Below are 14,564 nucleotides of genomic sequence, written 5' to 3' on the forward strand. Positions count from 1 at the left end.
CTTTAGAGCTTTATCATGCACATCAAAGGCTCTGAGAAGGGCTTCAGTTAACCTTGTTTAAATTAGCTATTCCCAAATTTATTGGAGCACGGAACCATCTTTAAATTACATGCTTACCAACCTCCTAGGGAAGGGACTCCAATTTGGGGGACATTAGTCTAGAGTCTATCCATTGGGGCTTTGGTACAAAGTCCCTTATTTCCTAGGGAACCTGATCCTATTTTTTTTTTTTTTCTAGGACTACTGCCCTGCTCCTGTCTGTTAGTCATCTGGTGCTGGTGACCAGGAATGCCTGCCACCTGACTGGGGGCCTGGATTGGATCGACCAGTCACTGTCAGCTGCTGAGGAGCACTTGGAAGTCCTTCGAGAAGCAGCCCTGGCTTCTGAGCCTGAAAAAGGCTTGCCAGGCCCTGAAGGCTTCCTGCAGGAGCAGTCGGCCATTTAGTGCCTGCTGGTCAGCAGCTGACCACAAGGGCCAGCCTGCTGCTGTCTCTGGGCAGCTCAGCTGAACCTTCCACGTTTTCCTGTAGTTAGTTGTTCTCCTTGGGAGTCCAGTAAAGCAGGAGCGCCCCTGTCAGTTGATGCCTCTGTTGTAGTTGCAAATGGTGGTTGATGAGAGGCAGTCTAATACCACAGTTAGGGGAGATGGCATCACCATCTGTGCAGCAGACCTTTGAAAACTGGTAGACTGTAAGCTGTATTTAGCTCAGCTAGTGTTTTCAAGAAAACTGAGCCACTGTCTAAGAGTCAGGAGGTCTTTACATTACAATCAGCATTTCTGGCTTCTCTTAAACAATCAGAAGATGAGGCAACTTTGATCTGCATTTTCAAAATCAATTGGAACTAAGTAGGAGTTTCCTCTTTTGACAAGACGTACTCTGTCACCTGGCCTGTTTCATTTATTTGTATTATTTCCCTGGTCCCTGAGGTATCTGAATCCTTCTTCTTCTTCACAGGTGTGGGTTTGGAGGTGAGCACTACAGAGTTGATTATTCCCTTTTTATCTTTATGCCTGCAATTTTACCTAGCTACCACTAGGTGGATAGTAAACATATACTTAGGTTTCTCTCAAGTGTGTGGTTATTGAGTCAAATTCGAATGCATGTGGGACATATTTGCCTGAGAGCTGAAGATGGAAGGAGAGAGTTTAGGAATCCCAAGGATGCCTTATGAATGTGGCTCAAAAAGAAATATTTAAAGACCCCTGAGTTCAGGCAGAGGCGAAGATACCACCATAAAGTACTTTCCATCTTAGCAATGACATCCATGAAGGATGTGTTCCCCCTTTTTTGGACTTCGTTTTGTTTTGCAATTATTGAAAGTAGAGGGGCATTTTTATGACTTGAGACCTTTGTGGGAACTGGAATCACAACTGCATAATCAAGACATGCATCCAAATTGCATAATTTCCATCATAAGTGTTGGAACTTCTTTCCAGGTTCTCAGAGCCACCTTCACTCTTGGGAGAGGGCCTTAGCTTGGGGACCGCCTTGGTTCATATCTGATACTGTTAAGCATGTTTGGAGCTCCATATCTGTTCTTATTTCATTTTCTCTGCCCTAACTCAAGTCATCAAACCACTCAGTCTGATTCTAGAGAACTCGGAACCCATATTTCCAAGTCCAAGATCAGGTGTTTGCTTATTATTGACATGTATCATTGGACACATTTCATTTTCTCCTGGAAAGTGGGGCGCATCTAACCAGCACAATGGGTACCAGTTCCTACCTGCGGGGATGAAGTCAGGAGAAGGAAGCTAGAGCTTAATTAACTCTCATGGATCGAAGGATGGATTCCTGATTACAGGGGACACCTTACTGGATGTTCACTTCCATCAACCCTGAATACATGCTTCCTGTCCTGACCATCATCTGCAAGTGGGAAATGTCCACGAAGTCCCCTGCATTCTAACTTGGACCAGAGCCCTAAGTCAAGGAGATGCAACCCTGAATTGGCCTCTCAGGTATGATTCGCCAGGTGGAGGAGAAATTTCCCCTGAAGTGACACCCGCTGTCACCTTCTCTGAGCCCTGGCAAGTCCTGGCACACCTGCCTCCTGAAGCTCTGAGATGCTACCCTTTCAGTTTCCAGGAGAGGTTGCCAGATGGCAGGACCTCTAATTCTGCTGCCAGGTAGTTTTTCCTTTGTTGCCAGTGCGGAATAAATGAGACGTCTCTGGATAAGGTTGGTGTTGGTGGCTGATGATTGAGGTGGAAGCACTTTTTTTGGTAGGAGGCAGCCCCACGCCTTTAAGCACTTTGGGCATTGGCTGAAGTTGCCTCTTCCCTTGGGAGGTGCTGGTTGGCAAGCACCCAGGTTCCAGCCAAGAGTGGGTTTTCAGAGAATGGACATCCCAAGCTTCTAGTTCACTAGTGTCTACGTGTATGGTGGTAGATCTTTTCTTCCATGACCCCCACCTTGGAGTAGGAGAATTGGACTCAAATTCTGAATGAAGAAGGAGTTAAGGATAGGAATTGAGTGTGAGAAGAGCAAGGTCTTTGAAACCAGACAGAATTAGGTTCACATTTGGCCTCAGTCATTTACTGGGTGAGCTTGAACGAGTTATTCAACCTCTCTGGTTCTTAGCTCTCTCACCTCATTGTGGCTACTACCTCATTGGGTTGGTATGCGAATCAAATGAAATGGTGTATATGAACTGCTCAATTGTGTGCCTGGTACTAATTGACCCACATTAACCCTTCTTTCCTCAAGCCCCCTGCTCTCATGCCCCGATGCTGCTGACTCAGATGGTATCACCTCAGTGACTGTGGCTCTGTCAAAGCAGGGGCTTCCGTTTGTGAGCTTTGGAACTGACTAGCCAAAAATTTGGCATCATTGCAGCAGGGAGAGTGGTCCAGCCTTGTCACTGCCCCACCCCAAGTATGTTCAGGGCTGAAGACAATCAAAGCTCTTAGCCTCTTATCAGTGTTCCCAGGGTTAATTGCTCAAGCTCACATTCCTCCAGAGCAGGGCGCAGGGAGGGAGGGAGCCTCCTCCAGCTTGTGAAATCTCCCAGTTGGAACTCATGTTCCTGGCATCCAGCTTACTCTGACCTGCCTCACTCCAGGAGCACCTCCTCAGAGACTGTGTGCCCACATGAGCCTGATCTTTAGAAAATGACTTGCAGTTCAAAGCCCCTCAGTTGCTTTATGACCTTGAACATTTTGGGAGTGTCCAGTGAAGAATTCCCATTTATTTCCTCCTTTCCCTCCCTTCTCAACTCCTCCCTCCATCTCTCCCTCCCACAAATATCTACTGTTTGCTTATTCTGGGGGAGGGGGGCGGGGGGAAGTGTGAGACCATAGCAAGGCTTTAACTAGGGGAGAGATTTTGTCAGAAATACAATTTAGAGAGACTTATTTACTTCATACCTAGTGCTAGGTGCTGGGGATATGAAACAAAAGGCATAAGCTCGGTCCTTAAGAAGCAAAAAAGAGACAAACGAGCATCTGATTGAACTACAACTGGCCAGTCCAGTGAGGGAGGGCTGTGGGGGCCCAGGGGGAGAAGGGTGGTGGTGTCCTAGATAGTCAGGGAAGACACCTGGGAGGAGCTGATGCTTGAGTTGGAGACTTGACAATGGGTCAGAGAGGTGTTCTGGGCAGACTGGATGACGTGGGAAAGGTCCAAGGCCAAGAGAACATGGTTCATTTGAGAAATGTGGGTGATTGTATGGTAGTGGGAGCGGAGCTAACCGTTTCCTATAATAGTTGAAGGTTGTTCCCTTCCCATAGTAGGTAAGGGACTTTTCGGTGTCATAGCTGACTTGGCACAGACCACCGGCCCTGGTCAGTCACTCCCCTTATGGCTTGCCAACCAATCAAAATATAGAAAATGGGGAAACTGCAAAGTGGATCACGACAGGTATAAAAGGAAGCCCCGCTGTGATCGGGGCTCAGCCTTTGGATGTGAATCCGCTGAGCCGGTGCTGGCACCACTAAATGCTACTTCCTGCTTATTGCCTTGGTGTCCCGTTTCTCTGTTTGAGTATGCTGCAACATTTATGGGGCTTGTCTGGGATTCGGAAACGCAAGTTTTTGCTTCCCTTGTTGTCGGAGTTTGGCCCCTGGGACACTGGAAGAAGCGAACTCCACCTGGCACCAGTGGACCTGTTGTCCGTAGGGGAAAACAACTCTTCCAGCAGACTAGGGCAGTGGCTCCGAGAACACAGTGGAACCTCGTGAGGTGCCGGAACCAACTCAGGAGCACCTCCCGACAGAGTCGTGAGGACCTGGGTCCAGGTATTTGACCTGCCCCTAAAGAGGCAGAAGGGGAGTCTGATCAACTCCTAAAGTCACCCAAGTAGTCTCTGGAGGAAGATGAAACCGTGACCTCTCAGGTATTTTTGGGCGGAGAGTGATGTTTGAATGATGAGTGCCTGAGTGAATGAGATGCGGCCTTCCCGCGAAGTGAGAGTTGAGCCTTTATCCGTGGGTCTGTGGCGAACCTCATACAGCTTAGAGTGGTATCACTGGATCTTCGCGTGGAGTTTACTCCAGTGATCCAAGTCGGGGTTTATACTGACTCACCAATTGCTAAGAGGCACCCAAAATATCCCCTCAAAGGGAGCGGCCGGAGATGGGCAAAGTGAACCCCTGAGCATGTGTGTGTCACTGTCACACGGGTGGAATATGGGTGGACAAGAGAATAAGCAGACCCCCTTAAAGAATTTTAAGGAGGGCTTTTCAGGAGATTTATGGTGTGGACTTCATCCCCCAGAAACTTCTTACTTTTCATGAGATAGACTGGTCGTCATTTGATGTGGGGTGACCGTCAGAAGGATCCCTGGACAAGGCAGTTATAGCCGGGGTCTGCCAGGTCATAGTAGGGAATCTTGGTCATCCAGACCAGTTCCCCTATGTTGATAGTTGGCAGGATGTGGTCCTGACCCGACCCCCTTGGTTGAGAGCCTGTATAGAAGAGAATTGCAGAGTAACGTTAGCCTGGGCCACTGCAACTTCCAAATGCGGAACTAAAGAAACCAATCTTGCCAAGTGCTCCGCCATCTCCTGTCCTGACCCACTATAGCCTGAGTGAAACCCAACTAAAAGCAGCAGTCTCTAGAGGAGAGGCCCTCCAATTACCCCTGCGTGAAACACGGGGCCCCATGTGCGATGTCCAGGATGGCCACATACAGGGTGGCCAAAGCACCTTTGTGTACTATCCTCCAGACGCCTACGCCCACCTGGGCCGATTGCTGCCAGCTCCTCCCGACCCTCTTCAATACAGAGGAATGCCAGCGAGTCACCCAGGCTGCTTTAAAGTGGCTAGAAGAACATGTCCTGGCAGGGACCTTAAATGTTCAGGCCTATGCCCAACACCAGTTCCCCAAGGAGGACCCTCAATGGGACCCCAATGAGGACAGGGGACTCCAGATGTTCGAGCTCTATCAGGAGGCCCTCCTAAGCAGTCTGAAAGATGGAGGGAAGAAAGTCATGAATATGAGTAAGACCTTAGAGGTACTCCAGGGACCCAAGGAAAGCCCAAGCCAATTCTCTGAGACACCGTGTGAGGTGTTTTGCCTTTATACCCCTTTGACCCAGAGGCAGCCAAAAACCAGAGGATGGTTAATGCAGCTTTTGTTGGTCAGGCCCAGGGCGACATTGGCACAAACTGCAAAAATTGGAGGGCTTTGCTGGTATGAACACGTCAATCATTAGAGGTGGCAACGAAAGTGTTCGTCAATTGAGACCAAGAAGGCTGATGGGAGGCAAACCGAAAAATGAGACTCCCGGAGAGGTGCCCCAAAGGGCCGGCGATGGGGCCAAAGAGAAGGTGACTGGAAGAAACATGTCACTCAGAAATGAGGTTGGGGTCAGACCAGTGTACTCGTTGCTACCAAAAGGGTCACTGGAAAAATGAGTGCCCCCAAGAGTTGGGCCCAAGAGGAAGAGGCCAAGTGTTCCAAGGACGGTACCAGCTGACATGGCAACCACCTGAAGCCCCAGAAGATGATTTTGTTGGCTTGGCTACCCTGGGAGACTATGAAGAAGAGTAGGCCAGACCGGGCTCCATTCTGATAGGCCCAGGAGCCTATGGTCCGAATGACTGTAGCGGGGCGACCCATTAACTTTATGGTAGACACGGGGACAGAACATTCTGTGGCGACTCAACCCGTAGGCCCCCTTTCACCGAGACAGGCCACCTTTGTGGGCACTATGGGCAGCCAGACTCATCGCCCTTTCCTGCTGCCCCGACGATGCTGTTCTCTGTCTTGGCGAAACCCCTTTATGAGGGCACAAAGGGGGTCAAACAAGAGCCCTTAGTGTGGGAACAGGCACAACAAAAGGCCTTTGAAGACATTAAGCAAGCCCTACCCTTTGAGGACCTAGAAGTAGACCTTAATGAGATGCCCCGATCCTGGGGCTACAAGTACCTCTTGGTCCTTGCGTGCTCATATTCCAGTTAGGTAGAGGCTTACCCCACTCAGACTGAGAAGGCCCAAGAAGTAGCCAGACTACTCCTCCGAGAAATTATTCCACGATTTGGCCTACCAATTACCATCAGCTCAGATAATGGACCAGCTCTGCATACCCCCTATCGACCACAGAGTTCCGGACAGGTGGAACGCATAAACAGGACCTTTAAGACTCAGATGAGAAAACTATGTCAGGAGACACATCTACACTGGGACGAAGTCCTCCCCATGGTACTATTAAGAATCAGGTCAGCCCCAAACAAGAAGACTGGGTTCTCCCGCTATGAGATCTTGTGTGGGTGACCATCGCCACTCATCAAGGGAATACGAAGAAATAGGCAAGTTGACTCTGAGAGAGCAGTTACAAGCCCTGGGTACTACTTTGCAGGCTCTCAATCACTGGTTTAGGAAAAGGCTGCCTGTTAGTCTGACTACTGAGGCCCATTCCTTTAGGCCAAGAGATTCTGTGTGGGTCAAGGAATGGAATGTCCAACCCTTAAAGCCTCTTTGGAGGGGCCCATTCACCGTTATCTTGTTCACCCTCACTGCAGTAAAAGTTGCCGAGATGACGTCTTGGATTCACCATAGCAGGCTTAAGCCAGTGGCCATACACTGGGAGTGCATTTCAGACTCCACAGAGCCCCTTAGAGTAACCCTCCGAAAGACATTGACCGAATTTGAAGATCGAAAGAACATTGGCTCTGCTTTGGTCACACCGGAGGCTGACCAATCCACACGTGGCAGAAGCCTGAAGATGGTGACATCCCACCAAGATGGCCAATGTACCCCTAAGGACTCTGTGACCCCAGAGACTATAAAGTAAAGAGAGAATCAGGATAGCTAGTCAGGTCATACAGTATGGAAATATCAGCCCTTAGACCAAAACAGGATGAAAATGATGCTCTCTGACCCAATCTTGGGCCTAAGCGTCAAAGCGGGGACTATGGTAGTGGAGGCCAAGCTAACCGTTTCCAATAATGGTTAAAGGTTGTTCACTTCCCTTCCCATAACAGGTAAGAGACTTTTCAGTGTCACAGCTGACTTGGCACAGACTACTGGCCCTGGTCGGTCACTCTCCTTACAGCCTGCCAAACAATCAAAATGTAGAAAGTGGGGAAACCTCGAAGCAGATCACGACGTGTGTAAAAGGGAAGCTCCCCTCTGATTGGAGCTCTGCCTTCAAATGTGAATCCGCTGGCACCAATTAGCACTACTTCCTGCTTATTGCCTTGATGTCCTGTCTCTCTGTCTGAGTATGCTGCAACAATTGGGGAGGGCTGGAGTGTGGGATGTAAGCATCGGACAGGTTGGCAGGGCGTCAGCTCATGGAGGACCTTATAGGTTATATTAGGGAATTGGTGCTTTACCCAGAGCATAATGGGGGCCATAGAAACACTTTGACAGGGGAGTGACTTGATCAGAAATGCAATTTAGAAAGAAACTTATTTACTTCATACCCTATGATATTAAGCTCCAGGATCCATAAATTTGCCCGATTCTACTGAGTAACTTTCCTGCTTGAGTCTGAGAGGCTCATGACTCAATCACAGTGTAAAGTCAGGGTGGGCAACGTGGTGGGAAGGAAGAGAGGGGCTAGGCCTCGGTGCTGGGGGATTTTAATATTTTTAATTGATTTCTATGGTTGTACTGGGACTGCCTCTGGTAGGTATTCATAGTGTCTCTGTATCAGAAATGCTGATGAGTAGAGCGTCCAGGATTTGAGGCCTAACTGGGTCCTTTCTGTTTCATTCCATTTTATGGATAAGTAAAATAAAGCCTAGCAAGATCAGTAACTTTCTTGGAGTTACTAAGAATCAGAGCAGGAATTTTAACTCCTCACTTTGTGTTTTTCACCACCAGTCTTGCCTGCCTGCAGGTGGTGGTGGGGAAATCCACAATGGGATGAAACAACAGATGTGAGAGTCATTCCATTCTCTTCTAGTTCTAATAGTTTTTATTAAAAAAAAAGGTGATCTTGACCCATAAATTAATTTCATGGCCAATAGTCAGTTACTACCCATAGGATGATAGAACATGGGCACTAAAATGAGGGCTGGGGCATGGATGAGATATTCTCTCTCCATCCAAAATGACTTAATTTGTTCCATTTTAAGTAAAACGTGTGTTTACCAGGATAGTGGCAAGAATGTATGGTGCAAAATGGAATAATTAATTTATTCTATGACTGATTAGTTCAAGAGCCATCTGTTGAGCATCTACACCGAATTAAGTCCTGGGATACTGGAATGAATAAAAGTATAATGCCTCTCTTGGGGCACATATAATCTAAGGTGAAAAGAAACCCATAAAGAGTCATTTGCAACATAATGTGGTAAGTGCTAAGTAGGGGATGTATGTGTAAGGGGAGCACAGACCAGGGACGCCAAATCCAGCTCAGGAGAGTTTCTCAAAAGTGGCGATATCAGAATTGTCAAGGAGTCATAGGTGTTAGCCAGGAGAAGAAGCCTAGGGGGCATAGGAGAAGGTCAGGTGGAGGAGGATAGAGGATCCAGGAAGGGCAATTGTGCAGCGTGATGTTCCATACCGTGCTTAGGGAGTTATTGATGTGTCAGATGGGAGGTGAGGTATGGTGGGAAAGGCGTGGAAGAGGGAGGAAGGTGAGGACTAGACCCCAGACTTTTCTTCTGAGTAGTAGGGAGCTATTGGCAGTTGAAAAGGCTCTTATTTTTTCTTGAAAAACTGTCATATGATCTCTGCGTTTTCACCAGCCTTTGATGTTATCCTAGTTTGATAGGTGAATGATGGTCTGGCCTTATGTTAATTTGCATTTCTCTGACTATTTATAAAGTTAAACATTTTTCATGTGTTTATTAGCGGTTCGTACTTACTAATGTCCTTTGCCTTTTTTTTTTTCTGCTGGGATTTTAATATTTTTAATTGATTTCTATGAGCTCTTTATATGTTAAGGATAACAATCCTTTGTCATATTTATTGCATATATTTTCCCCAGCCTTGTCATTAGTTTTGTTTACAATGTTTCTGACATTCAGAAGTTTTAATCTGGGTAGTCAAATGTATTGATTTTCTTTCCCTTAGTGATTTTTTCCATTGCTTTTATGCTTAGAAAAATCTCTCTCATCCGGAGATCAAATAAATATCATTGAAATGTTTGAAGCAGTGGAGTGCTATGGGTGGATAGTTAATAATACCATTCATGGATTAGATGTAGTGATAGAAAAACAAACAAACAAACAAACAAAAAAACAACCAGAGTGGAAGAAATCAAAACTTTCTTTATCTACCCCAAACCCAGCCCAAGGTTAAAGGTGGGAAGAGGGAGATGGATGAGGGAGACCAGCAGAGGCAGGGAGAGTCTTGAAGAGCTAGAAAGAGGTAGTCCGGCAGATAGAATGAGTGGGAGTACATGGTAAGGAAGCTACCTGTCCCAAGGTGGGATATGAAGGAACATAGTATGTTTGGTTAGAATCTTAGATGAAAAGAAGCAGTGATGAGAGAGAGGATTGGAAAGAGAATCAGGAAAGCAAAGAATGGTCCATAAATCATGTTAAGAACTGTATTCTGAGAGCAATTGTGAGCCATTGAAAATATAACCCAAATAATTCTTGGCATCTCATAGAACCAGTCTCTGCATAGAGTTTTGTTTGAAGAGGCATAGTCTGGCAGAAGTAACAAGAAATGAAGATCAGTGATAAAATTCCCATTGATAATGGCACTGGACTGCATTTTCTCAGACAATAGCTTCTCTTTACCTGGATCAGATGGAGGGGAGATAAGATCTCCTCTTATCTTTCCCTTTCCCACTATTCCTTAGTGCTTGGAACAAGCCTGGGCTTTGGAGAGCAGCAGACCCAGGTTTGGATCCTGACTCTGCCACTCCCTAAACATCTCTTTCTTCACCTGCCTACCTCTCTTTTTTCTGAAAATTGTATTGGACACCTGTTATGTGGCAAGGATTGTCTAAGTGCTGGGGATATAGGGTGGAGATAAACCACATAATTTCTGCCCTTAAAGGATTATAGGCTAGTGAGGGAAGACAGATAATAAGCAAATAATCATTTAAGTAAATGTAAAATTGAGAGTTTTAAAAGTATTCTAAGAAGAGAGATACTTTTATGAAAGATTGCTAGGGGGTCTGATCTATCAAGATGTCAAGAAAGGCTTTTAAAAGGAGTCTATTATCTGAAGGATAAGTAGAAGTTCAGAGGTAGAGGAGTTGGGACACAAGGAACAGTCCATTCAAAGGTCTTGTGGCAGGAGGACAAGAATTAAGACAAGGCCTGTGTGTGACTGCAGAGTAGACAGGGAGGAAGGCAAAGGTGACAATGAGGCAGGAGGTCAAATCATGCCAGATCTTGTAGGCCAGGTGAAGGACTTTGGTTTTTTTCTGAAGAGTGATGTGAATCTATTCAAGTGTTTTATCCAAAGCTGGTGGATTGGAGTGGTTTGGAGGTAGAGACACTAACAGATCTGTATTTTTAAAAGATCCTTTTGGCTTCTATGTGGAGTATACCAATCAGAGAGGGGCAGGGTAGATAGGAAGACTCAGTTCTAGAGCATAATTCTAGGCAAGAGAAGATGGGAGCTTGGCCTGGGTAGGGAGAGGGAGATGGAAAGTTAGGGGACTGAATATATTTAAGAGATATTTAGAAAGTACAATAAATAGAAATTGGGATAGATTGGATATAGGACAGTGATGCAAGATAATGGGGTGTCAAGAAAGACTCCTAGGTTTCAGGTTTGCATACCTACATGGTAGATGATGATTTAGGGACAAGGATCACTGGTGCAGGAAACACCAGAAGGAGATCATGTTTGGGGAAGAGGTTGGAGAAGAGGTTGAAGCCATTTTCTTTGGACTTGAAGAATTTGAGGTGCATTTGAGATATCTGCTTTGAGTTAGTTATAATGGTTGAAGCTCAGAGTAGACTGGGCTAAAGATTTTTCATGGATTATTATTATTAGAGTTATGGCTATGAGTGCAATGCTAGGGAAAGAGTATGGAGTGAAAATAGGAGGATCGTAAGGAACTCTAACATCTGGTGTGATCTGGGGCCAGTCTAAGGCTCTTGTAGAGTTATATTGATGGTTAAATGCCATGTGCCCAGTTCTTGGCATGTAGTAGGCACTCGAGAAATGCTAGATGCATCTCCCTTCTCTCCTTTTAATTACTCTTCTTTCTTTATTTCATTTCTCTCTATTTTTTGGCTCTGCATATTGCAGCCAGAGAATTAAATCTAATTCTTCCAACTTGAGATGGCCCAGGGGTATCTAGTATGAATACCAGGCAAGTACTACTCTCCTGCAAGTACCAGCACTGGAAAGCCTACCTTTCGAGGGCCTTCTGAAACTGAACTAAGGCTAATTTGGGCCAATGACCAACAGTTGGAGAGCTAATTTTCTTGGATGTCCAGCAACATCTACCTTAGAGTGATAATCATGCCACCTTCCATTTCTAGAATATTTTGTATTTTTTCAGAGAATTTTTACAATGATTATCTCAGTTGTTCATCACAGGATTTTTCATTATGAAATGCATTTGCATATTTTATTTACCTCTAATGCTTTTCCCACTGCTAAAACAATAGCATTTTGAGCAAATACGCATATGGATGACTTAGGAATTCACTCTTATCCTTAAGCTTGCTTTCTTCTGTTTTCCCATTTTATTTTTAAATCATGAATTTTATCTTTCTGGTGTTATATTTTTCACACATTTCAGTGATTATCAAAATCACTATTCCGTTCTTTCTCTCCTATTTGGCACTTGCCCTCTTCATCTCCTCTCATCAATACCCAGGGTTCTGTTCCCCAAAGCCCATTGTTCTGGCACATTCAGAAACTCATGTTTTTGACTCCTCTTCACCTCATTTCTCTCTGAGGCAGGTGCTGTTTATTCTGCATTGAAATTTCATTTTAGCTTTATCTGGATATTTGTTATGCAAGACAACCTCAGGATCATGCAGTCTTATCCAGGTTCTTTCTTTGCCCCTGGCATCTTAAAGATTTTCTGCTTCTCAGACTCAAATCACTACCCCTCCCCTGACCTCATATAATACTTCCCTAATTTTCCTTTCTATATTCTTAATCTTTATCTTCCACTATCTGTGTTCATCTTTTCATTAAACATGAGTCAAGCACCTACTATGAACCATACTCTGTTGGTCTCTGGTGAGTCCAACACCCATGACCTAGTTCTTGACCTTGAAGTGCCCAAAGTCTGCAAAAGTGGGTCTCAAATCTGATGGCACATTTGAATCATTATCTGAGGAGTTTCAAAAAAAAAAAAATTAGGAATGCCAAAGTCCTAGTCCTGGAGGTTCTGATTTATTTGGTCTTGAATGGCTCCCAGGCATTGTTATTTTTAAAAAGAGATCCTACTGTGCAGCCAGGGAAGAGAACCAAGCATTGGTCTGATGAATGAAATAGATGTGTAAACAAACAATGTTAATGCAATGTGAAGGCAAAAGTAAGCTTAGAGACTGGAGGGGAATGGAGAGAAAACTCCTCATTCAGCCCAGAACAGTTGATTCTGTGCCTCCTTCATCCTAGAGAACCTTTTCTCAGAACCCTTCTTTTCCCCCATTTCTGGTAGCATAAGGGAAATAAAAACCTCACTTAAAGCAGCATTGCCTTTTGTCTTCTTAAAGAACAGAAGAGCAGTTATGAGCATGGGCGTAGGAGTCAAGTGGAATTGGATCCAAATCCCCTTTCTGTGCTTTGCTACTTACTAGCTGTGTGGTCTTAGGCAAATTACTTAACTACTCTTAAATCTTAATGTTCTTGTCAATTAAGTGTGTATGCATGTGTGCGAATTGAGGGAGCTAATGTATGTAATGTGCCTAGCCTACTGCCTTACACCCAGCAGGTGCTCAAAAAATTGTATGGTACTCTGAAGTACCATACATGCCCTGATGATGCTCAGTGTTTCTTCTTCCAGCAGCAAGTACTCAAAGGACCTTCCGTGTTTGCCCTACTGGTCCATTTTTGCCCGAGGGTTATAGACTTTACTTGGTTGACCTTAAGTGGTTTTCAAAGGCTCGTATCTGAACCTCAGCCCCCTGTGTGCATTCTCCTCTCCAGGTTCTTTCTTTTCACTTCATCAGTTATTTGGCATTTCTTTACCTCCACAGTTCCTGCCAACATTTCTCCTGGCCCATTGTCTGGTCCAAAGCTTATTGAGGATCTGAACCAGATGACTCCTCCACAATGTCCTCAGTTGGCCCTGCTGTGATTTTTCTTATGAGACCCAGATGGTTCGCTTCATCCAGTGTGGCCCCTCAGCCTTGTCTGCTGGTGTGCCCTCATGCCAGCCTTGGCACTGGAGTCTTGATGCTACTCGTGGTAGGATTTAGCCACAGGAGAGGGCTCCTGCTCATCAAAGCCGCCCACCGTCCTTCCTAAACGTACTGTTGTTTGCTTGGCTAGCTCTTCCCTTCTCCTGGGACAGCGGTCCAAGGCTGTCTTGGTCTTGAGGTGAGGCCATTTGGAGAACTCGGTTCTACTTGGATGAGAAGTCCAGCTATGAGGCCAAACTCCATCATTGTACTCAACTTCATCCTTGTGCTTCCTGCACAGGTTGGATCAGGAAGTCTGTGTGTGTGTGTGTGTGTGTGTGTGTGTGTGTGTGTGTGTGTGTGTGCGTGCACACACGCGCATGTGTATATTACACATGTTCAAGGGTACGATTTTCTATTGCTTAAGCCAAGACTAAAAAGAGGAGACCTGTATAGTTGGGCAGGGGGCAATATTTTTCCTCTCTTTCTTACCTTTCTTTAGAAATTCCACTCAAACTTTCTCTTTTCCTGATGGAGGCATGTTAGAGGATGTGTAGTATCTCTCTCCATACTCTTCTTTGCTCTTGCCCAGGAAGAAGAATGTCTAGACTGGCTGGACAGAGGTTGATATTCACTGGACCACCTTTACTAGTGGCCAGGGCTACTGTGACTCAGAATCAGGAATCGGGTCAGCCACTTTGCCTCTGACTTTCTACCCTCCTTAGAGAACCCTCCTTCTCTTACTGTCTCAGTGTGGAGAACATTTGGTCCAGGCTCAGGGCAACCTTCTGACAGGCTTACGTCCTTGTCTGTATAGTTGAGCTTCCTTTGTAGATCTGGTCACATCTCTGCAGGCAAGCTTTGGGGTGCTTGTAGGGATATGTTCTAAT

The sequence above is a fragment of the Pteropus vampyrus genome, unplaced genomic scaffold (assembly GCF_000151845.1).
Source record: "Pteropus vampyrus isolate Shadow unplaced genomic scaffold, Pvam_2.0 Scaffold50, whole genome shotgun sequence".
In the NCBI taxonomy this organism is placed as follows: Eukaryota; Metazoa; Chordata; class Mammalia; order Chiroptera; family Pteropodidae; genus Pteropus; species Pteropus vampyrus.